Below are 10,165 nucleotides of genomic sequence, written 5' to 3'. Positions count from 1 at the left end.
GTGATATTAGATTCATGCTAGTGAGTAATTGTGGATTGGTAGAAATACTTGTGTTAAAGTTTGTGATTCCCGTAGCATGCACGTATGGTGAACCGTTATGTGATGAAGTCGGAGCATGATTTATTTTTGATTGTGTTCTTTATGAGTGGCGGTCGGGGACGAGCGATGGTGTTTTCCTACCAATCTATCCCCCTAGGAGCATGCGTGTAGTACTTTGTTTCGATGACTAATATATTTTTGCAATAAGTATGTGAGTTCTTTATGACTAATGTTGAGTCCATGGATTATACGCACTCTCACCCTTCCACCATTGCTAGCCTCTCTAGTACCGCGCAACTTTCGTCGGTGCATTAAACCCACCATATATTTTCCTCAAAACAGCCACCATGCCTACCTATTATGGCATTTACATAGCCATTCCGAGATATATTGCCATGCAACTTCCACCGTTCCGTTTATTATGACACGCACCATGATTTTCATATTCCTTTGCATGATCATGTAGTTGGCATAGTATTTGTGGCAAGGCCACCGTTCATATTTTTTATACGTGTCACTTTTGATCATGGCACATCCCGGTATACCGCTGAAAGCATTCATATAGAGTCATATCTTGTTCTAGTATCGAGTTGTAAGTAAATAAAGTGTGATGATCCTCATTATTAGAGCATTTTCCCATGTGAGGAAATGATGATGGAAGCTATGATTCCTCACAAGTTGAGATGAGTCTCCGAACTTTATATAAAATAAAAGAGGCCAAAGAAGCCCAGATTAAAAAAAGAGAAAAGAAAAAAATGAGAGAAAAGAGAGAAGGGACAATGTTACTATCCTTTTCCACACTTGTGCTTCAAACTAGCACCATGATCATCATGACAGAGAGTCTCCTATTTTGTCACTTTCATATACTAGTGGGAATTTTTCATTATAGAACCTGGCTTGTATATTCCAATGATGGGCTTCCTCAAAATTGCCCTAGGTCTTCGTGAGAAAGCAAGTTGGATGCACACCCACTTATTTCTTTTTAACCTTTCATACACTTATAGCTCTAGTGCATCCGTTGCATGCCAATCCCCACTCACTTGCATCAATTTCAATTGATGGGCATCTCCATAGCTCATTAATTTGCCTAGTTGATGTGAGACTTTCTCCTTCTTTTTGTCTACTCCACAGCCACCATATTATATTCCACCTATAGTGCTATATCCATGGCTCACGCTCATGTATTGCGTGAAAGTTGAAAGAGTTTGAGAACACCAAAAGTATGAAACAATTGCTTGGCTTGTCATCGGGGTTGTGCATGATGAAATATTTATGTGATGAAGATGGAGCATAGCCAGACTATATGATTTTGTAGGGATAACTTTCTTTGGCCAGGTTATTTTGACAAGACATGATTGCTTTATTAGTATGCTTGAAGTATTATTGTTTTTATGTCAATATTAAACTTTTGTTTTGAATCTTATGGATCTGAATATTCATGCCACAATAAAGAATATTACATTGATAAATATGTTAGGTAGCATTCCACATCATTTTTTTTGTTTTTATTATTTGCCTACTCGAGGACGAGCAGGAGTTAAGCTTGGGGATGCTTGATACGTCTCCAAGCTATCTATAATTTTTGATTGTTCCATGCTATTATATTATCTGTTTTGGATGTTTTATATGCTATTTTATATTATTTTTGGGACTAACCTATTAACCTAGAGGCCAGTGCCAGTTTCTGTTTTTTCCTTGTTTTTGAGTTTACAGAAAAGGAATATCAAACAGAGTCCAAACGGAATAAAACTTTACGATGGTTTTTCTTGGACCAGAAGACATCCACGGAGCTTGGAGAGGGGCCAAAAGATGCCCGAGGAGGCCACAAGCCTGCCAGGCGCGCGCTAGGGGGGCGCCCTGAGGGCTTGTGGGCCCCTCGGGAGTCCTCCAACCCTAATTCTTGCGCTATAAATTCCCAAATATTCCCAAACCACCAAAAGCGTCCACCAAAATACTTTCCGCCGCCGCAAGCCTCTGTTCCCGTGGGATCCCATCTTGGGGCCTTTTCCGGCGATCTGTCGAAGGGGGATTTGATCATGGAGGGCCTCTACATCAACCTTGCTGCCCTACCGATGATGTGTGCACTACTAGGAAAAGCCTAGCAATAGCGCGTGTTGGAGGCGTAGTAGTGGTGATGGGGGGGGGGCGCTACTGATACGGCGCTAGTTGGAAGCAACGTCTACAGTAGCGCGAGTTGGGGCGCGCTACTACTATACTGCATAGCAGTAGCATGTTTTCTCATCCGACGCTACTACTACACCTTCCTAGCAGCAACGTCTTTCTCCACCCAGCGCTACTACTACACCTCCCTAGCGCCTTGTGGGCTACCAACGCTACTGGTAAAGTTTGCTATTTTTTTCCTACTGCATATTGCCGTTGTATTTGTACTGGTTTATTGTAGTCTCATCATATGATTTTATGATCATGATGAGTTATTATTTCAGTGGATGAAAAATACATGGATTAGATTCAAGTGGAGTAAACATGGTGCATATCCAAAGTACTACTAATCCAAACTTGATCAGTTTAGTTTGGATTAGTATGATCAAGTTTGAATTAGTAGTACTTTCAATCTGCACCATGTGTTGCCTCCACTTGAATCTAATACATGTTTATTTCACCCACTGATATATATAATAACTGATCATGCTCATAAGATATAATAACTAAGCATCATCATCATTAATAATAACTCATCATCATTATCATAATAACAAGTCATACTCATCATCATCATAGTCATCTAACAACTTCTACTCGTTATCATAATAAAAAGTCATACTCATCATCATCATAGTCATCTAATAACTCATCATCGTTATCATAACAAGTCATACTCATTATCATCATAGTCATCTAACCAACCCTACTTAATTGTTCTTATCACATGATCATGAGTATTAGCTAGGACCTACTACCCTCTCTAAGGTAAATAACATAATACAAGATAGGCCCTGACGCTCCATTATGGAGAATGGAGATTATCCTGTCTCCAATTCTTGTGATTCGCACAATGTTGCTTCCAAGTAGCTCCCTATGATTGTCCATACATTTTTCCATTCTTGGATTATCATGTCTTCATCAGTTTTAGAAATCCGGTATGAACAACGGTGAAGCCTAGGATGACCTGGTCGTAAGCTAATAATATCAAGGTGACCTTTCGGAAACATCAGACCAGGCACACAATCCTTCGGGATTTTCTGTTGAAAAACATAATAATAACGCGTCGTAGTTAGCAATGTAGTTTAGCTTTAGAAGAATTTATGCAAAAGATGCAGGGATGTCGTCATAGTGAAAAATCCTACCATGCCATCTCCACGGATGTTACTGTAGTTCCACACGTGCACTAGTGGCACGTATTGACCATAATGTGCAGCAGTTTCATAATTGATATTGTAATTCTCAACATCAATTATAAATGAGATAAGATGATCTTTCTGCTCATAAGTTAATTCAATGCCATCAATGTAGTAGGCTCTGTCTACCATCTTCCATACATTTTTTGAAGAATTAAAATAAGTTGTCAATGGAAATAAGCTCTCAACTATTTTGAAATAAACAATATAAATTACTTAATAAATATGTTTGAGAAACTCACATAGAGGTAGAGGCGAAAGCGTATCAACAAGGACCCAAATGTCGATATTAGCTTCATCAATATTAACTTCATCGACATTATCTTCGTCGACATTATCTTCATCCATGTCATCTTTAGGATCACCAAGATCGAAGGTGACATGCATACCCTCCTGAAAATCATACGACTTGTACAGTGCTTCCCAATTCGAGCAACCAAAATGGGACATGATACGTCTCCAACGTATCTATAATTTATGAAGTATTCATGCCATTATATTATCATTCTTGGATGTTTTACAATCATTTTATAGCAACTTTATATCATTTTTTGGGACTAACTATTGACCCAGTGCCCAGTGCCAGTTGATGTTTTTTGCTTGTTTTTTTACATCGCAGGAAATCAATACCAAACGGAGTCCAAACACCACGAAACTCCACAGAGATTTTTTATGGACCAGAAGGAACCCAATGGGCCAGAGCTACACCTGGGGGTGCCCCGAGGGGGGCACAACCCACCAGGGCACGCCAGGCCCCCCCCTGGCGCGCCCAGGTGGGTTGTGCCCACCTTGGTGGCCTCCCGCACCCCCTCTTTGCACTATAAATTCCCAAATATTCCGAAACCCTTCGGGTTAACCTAGATCAGAAGTTCCGCCGCCGCAAGGCTCTATAGCCATCAAAAACGAATCTAGACCCCATTCCGACACCCTGCCGGAAGGGGGAATCATCTCCGATGGCCATCTTCATCATCCCTGCGGCCACCATGATGAGGAGGGAGTAGTCCACCCTCGGGGCTGAGGGTTTGTACCAGTAGCTATGTGTTTAATCTCTCTCTCTCGTGTTCTTGAGATGTCACGATCTTGATGTATCGAGGGCTTTGTTAATATAGTCGGATCATATGGTGTTTTCCCCTCTCTATCTTGTTGTGATGAATTGAGTTTTTCCCTTTGAGATTTCGTTGTTATCGGATTGAATACTTTTATGGATTTGAGAACACTTGATATATGTCTTGCAATTGAATACTCGTGGTGACAATGGGGTATCGTATTGATTCACTTGAATATATTTTGGCACTCAACTCGCGGATTCCCGAGGTGACATTGGGGTAATCTATGCATTGGGGTTGATGCACGTTCTTGTCTTTGTTTCTCCGGTAGAAATCTTGGGGCACTCTTTGAAGTTCTTTGTGTTGGATTGAGTATTATGAATATGTTGCTTTGGTGTTATTTTAGTACGAACTCTAGGATAGATCGAACGGAAAGAATAACTTTGTGTTATTTTAGTACGAACTCTTGAATAGATCGAATGGAAAGAATAGCTTTGAGGTGGTTTCGTACCCTACAAACAATTTATTCTTATGTTCTCCGCTAGATAGGAACTTCGGAGTGATTCTTCGTTGCGCGTTTAGGGATGGTTATATGATCCAATTATATTAGCATTGTTGAGGGGTGGTTCAAGCATTGCAATACCGTTTTTGTGCCCGTTTACTATTTTATACCTTTCTGTTTTTATCTATTCAGATTATAAAAATACATTTCTACCATCCATATTACACTTTTATCACCATCTCTTCGCCGAACTAGTGCACCTATACAATTTGCCATTGTATTGGGTGTGTTGGGGACACAAGAGATTTCTTGTATTTGGTTGCAGGGTTGCTTGAGAGAGACCATCTTCATCCTACACCTCCCACGGATTGATAAACCTTAGGTCATCCACTTGAGGGAAAATTGCTACTGTCCTACAAAACTCTGCGCTTGGAGGCCCAACACGAGTCTAGAAGAATAAAGTTGCATAGTAGACATCAAGCTCTTTTCTGGCGCCGTTGCCGGGGAATTTAGTGCTTGAAGGTATATCTTTAGATCTTGCAATCGAATCTTTTAGTTTCTTGTTTTATCACTAGTTTGGTTTATAAAAGAAAACTAAAAAATGGAATTGAGGTTGCATCATATTATTGATCATCTTTATAATATCTTTCTTGAAAATGATGGATCGGAAAATGGGCTCAATTGTTAGAGAAGAAGTCAACAAAATGTTTGGCACAAAATATTTGAATGATGAGCATGATTGCATTGTTGTTGGTATGAATTCTTTGAATATCCATGATGTTAATGATATGCAAAGCCATAAGCTTGGGGATGCCATATTTGATGAATATGCTATTTTTAGTCCCCCAAGTTTTGATGAGAAAAATTATTATGATGAAAGCATGCCTCCTATCTATGATGATTATGGTTATGACATATATGCTATAATGAATAATGATAACCATGAAACTTGTCATCATGATTTTAATTTTCAATCCCATGATAGTTATTTTGTTGAGTTTGCTCCCACTACTATTCATGAGAATAAATTTGCGTATGTGGAGAGTAACAAAATTTCTATGCTTATGCATCATGAAAAGAATGATTTATGTGATAGCTAATTTATTGAATTCATTCATGATGCTACTAAAAATTATTATGAGAGGGGAACATATGCTTTTACATATCTCAATAATATCAAGTTTCCTCTCTATGTGTTGAAAGTTTTGAAGTCATGCTTGTTTTGCCTTCCTATGCTAGTTGATTCTTGTTCCCATAAGTTATTTTCTCACAAAATCCCTATGCATAGGAAATGGTTTATACTTAAATGTGCTTGCCATGTGATTCATGATGCTCTTGTTATGTTTCAATTCTTATCTTTTATGCGAGCATCATTGAAATCATCATGCCTAGCTAAAAGGCATTAAAGAAAAGCGCTTGTTCGGAGACAACCCAACACTTTTACCTACTGTTTTTATGTTAACATGATTATGCTACTGTAGTAATCATGTTTTATAGCATTTGTTTCAATAAAGTTTCAAGTAAAGTCTTTGGGATCATTTTGGGTGATAGTTGATTTGATCTTGCTGAAAAACAGAAACTCTGGCGCTCACGAAAATAAGCCTCATTTTTAAAAGAAGAGTGATTTTGAGTTGATTCTTTTTGAGGAAGTTTAATATACAAATTTCTCACGTGTTCCTAATTTTTTCATAATTTTTGGAGTAGAAAAAGTATGGTAGTTATCCAGATCATTACAGACTGTTCTGTTTTTGACAGATTCTGTTTCAATGCATAGTTTACTTGCTTTCTAGTTTCTATGGCTTATATTGCTCAATATAAATTGTGTAAATGATATGATACAGTGGGTATTATGTGGAAACAATTATGAATCTTGTCTTTCACAGTACTAAAAGTGAAATCGTTTGCTCTTTATCATACTAACCTATCTCACAAAGTTTCATTAAGTTTTGTGTGATTGAAGTTTTCAAGTTTTGGGTGAGATGTCGATATGAGGAGAATAAAGAGTGACAAGACCCTAAGATTGGGGATGCCCAAGGAACCCCAAGGTAATATTCAAGGAATATCCAAGAAACTAAGCTTGGGGATGCCCCGGAAGGCATCCCCTCTTTCGTCTCCAACATTATCGGTAACCTCACTTGGAGCTATGTCTTCATTCATCACATAATATGTGTTTTACTTGGAGCATCATTTTATTTTATTAGTATTTGCTTGCTGTTATTTAGAATAATGTTTTTCATCTTTTATTTCAATAAAAATGTCAATGATATCCTTTACTATGCTTATTTTACAAGTCTACATGTTGCTGTTTGAAAACAGAAAGTTTACCGCTGTTGCAAAAATTCCCTAGAAAAGTCAGAATGTGATAAAATGTTGAAACTTTTTGCATAATAAGCTCTGATAAATTTTCTACAGTGTGGAAGAATTTCATAATGTTTGGAGTTGAATAAGTATTGATATTCTTGCATTCTTTACAAACTGTACTGTTTTGGCAGATTGCTGTTATGTTTGCATTGTTTGCATATGTTTGCTTGTTTAGTGATTATATTTGAGGATAGGAGTATTAAATTTGCAGAGGCATTTAGTATGCAATGTTTAATAATAATTTTAGTGATTTGCTATAGTAGAGAATGATAAGGTTTTTGCATTGGTTTATACTAACTTATCTCACGAGTTCTTGTTGAGTTTTGTGTGGATGAAGCTTTTGAGATTTAGGAAAACCGTGATATGAGAGGAATTAAGGAGACACAAAAGCTAAAGCTTGGGGATGCCCAAGGCACCCCAAGATAATATTTCAATAAGTCTCAAGCATCTAAGCTTGGGGATGCCCCGGTAGGCATCCCACCTTTCTTCATCAACAATTATCGGTTAGTATCAGTTGAGCCTAAGTTTTTGCTTCTTCACATGAGTTGTGCTATTCTTAGAATGTCATTTTATTTTAATTTTCTTGCTGTTTTAATAAAATACTTAGATCTGAAAGTTTTTAAATAAAATAGAGTCCTCAAGTAGTTTCCAGGGAGGCTAAGTAAGCGGCTTTCACATCTCGTCAACGAAGCTCTTTTCTATGGAATTGCTCTAGCGCTTCACTTATATCTTTTTGAGCATGGTGTGCTTTAGTATTTTTGAAGAAATTCTCTCTTGCCTCACTTAAATTAATAGAGAAATAAATATTATGCTCCTGATCTTCCCTTATATCTTTCCGGAGTAGCTTATCATTTGCTCTTGTGCTTCACTTATATCCTATGAGTAAATTGTTGAATGAATTGAATGTCATAAAGTTGAAATCATATCATGCCTAGTGGTAGCTTCACATTGGGTTTAGAAAGTGAAATCTTTTGAGGCTTGACAATCACAATATTGGTCATACAAGCAATTCATGAATAATTAGTATAAGGGAGAGAACTTTCACATATAAATACACTATCATGGAAATCTTTTGTGATTGTGAGCCCCCATCAAAATATTATATGCCAAAATTGTTGACGTTGGACAAGGAAGACAACGTAATGTTTTATGTTTGTTCATATTCACATAGAAGTTATATTGTCATAGATCCTTCAACATGTGGTGCTTGCCCCTCATATTTGCTAGCCAAAAATTCCGCACCAAGTAGAGATACTACTTGTGCATCCAAAAACCCTTAAACCCAAATCTTATTTTCAAGAGTCCACCATACCTACCTAAGGATTGAGCCAGATCCTTCAAGTAAGTTGTCATCGGTGCAATAAGGCAATAAAATTGCTTCTAAAAGTGTGAGATCATTTAGTGTAAGAGAAAATTGAGCGTTGTATGAACTTGGATGACAAATAATAAAAGCGAAAAACTGCATAATAAAGGTTGTCATCTTAAGGGGCAATACAACATGACGTTCTCTTGCACTAAGTGATTGAGCATACAAACAAATAAGCGCATGGCAACCTCTGCTTCCCTCTGTGAAGGGCCTATCTTTTAATTTCCAGTATTGGTTTTTATGCAAAGAGTCAAAGTTATTCTCTCTATTCCTTTTTAATTTTCTCTTTTGGCAAGCAGCATGTGGTGAGGAAAGATCTAGGCACATATGTCTAGTTGAATATGGGTAGCATGAGTTATTATTGTTGACATCACCCTTGAGGTGAATACGTGGGGAGGCAAATCAATAAGCCCCTATCTTTCTATGTGTCCGGTTGAAACGGTTTGCTCATGTGTATGCGGTGAGTGTTAGCAATCATAGATGACTATATGATAGTTGAGTATGTGGAGCTCTTACTTAAACTCTGTTGAATAAGTTGAATTGCAATTGCTTGGTGACTAAGAACATAGGTTGTTGAGTTTCAAGAGAATTCATTGTTTGAACCTTAACATGTGAATTGGTTGCCACTATAACATGAGAAGTTTCATAAGAAAGAATTGTTGTTATGATGCTAGGAAAAGTGATTGAAATTATCATTGATCAAACTTGTGCACTTTGCTAGCATTCACACTTCATAAATTATTTCTTTTATCATTTACCTACTCGAGGACGAGTAGGAATTAAGCTTGGGGATGCTGATACGTCTCCAACGTATCTATAATTTATGAAGTATTCATGTCGTTATATTATCATTTTGTATTTTTTTCAATCATTTAGTAGCAACTTTATGTCATTTTTTGGGACTAACCTATTGACCCAGTGCCAGTTGCTGTTTTTTGCTTGTTTTTTACATCGCAGGAAATCAATACCAAACGGAGTCCAAACACCGCGAAACTCCACAGAGATTTTTTATGGACCAGAAGGAACCCAATGGGCCAGAACTGCACCTGGGGGTGCCCCGAGGGGGGCATAACACACCAGGGCGCGCCAGGCCCCCCTGGCGCGCCCAGGTGGGTTGTGCCCACCTCAGTGGCCTCCCGCGCCCCCTCTTTGCACTATAAATTCCCAAATATTCTGAAACCGTTCGGGGTTAACCTAGATCAGAAGTTCCGCCGCCGCAAGGCTCTGTAGCCACCGAAAACCAATCTAGACCCCGTTCCGGCACCCTGCCGGAGGGGGGGAATCATCTCCGGTGGCCACCATGATGAGGAGGGAGTAGTCCACCCTCGGGGCTGAGGGTTTGTACCAGTAGCTATGTGTTTAATCTCTCTCTCTCGTGTTCTTGAGATGTCACGATCTTGATGTATCGAGGGCTTTGTTAATATAGTCGGATCATATGGTGTTTTCCCCTCTCTATCTTGTTGTGATGAATTGAGTTTTTCCCTTTGAGATTTCG

Source organism: Triticum aestivum, chromosome 5D, assembly GCF_018294505.1.
Source record: "Triticum aestivum cultivar Chinese Spring chromosome 5D, IWGSC CS RefSeq v2.1, whole genome shotgun sequence".
NCBI classification, from domain to species: domain Eukaryota; kingdom Viridiplantae; phylum Streptophyta; class Magnoliopsida; order Poales; family Poaceae; genus Triticum; species Triticum aestivum.
This window is presented reverse-complemented; position numbering follows the sequence as displayed.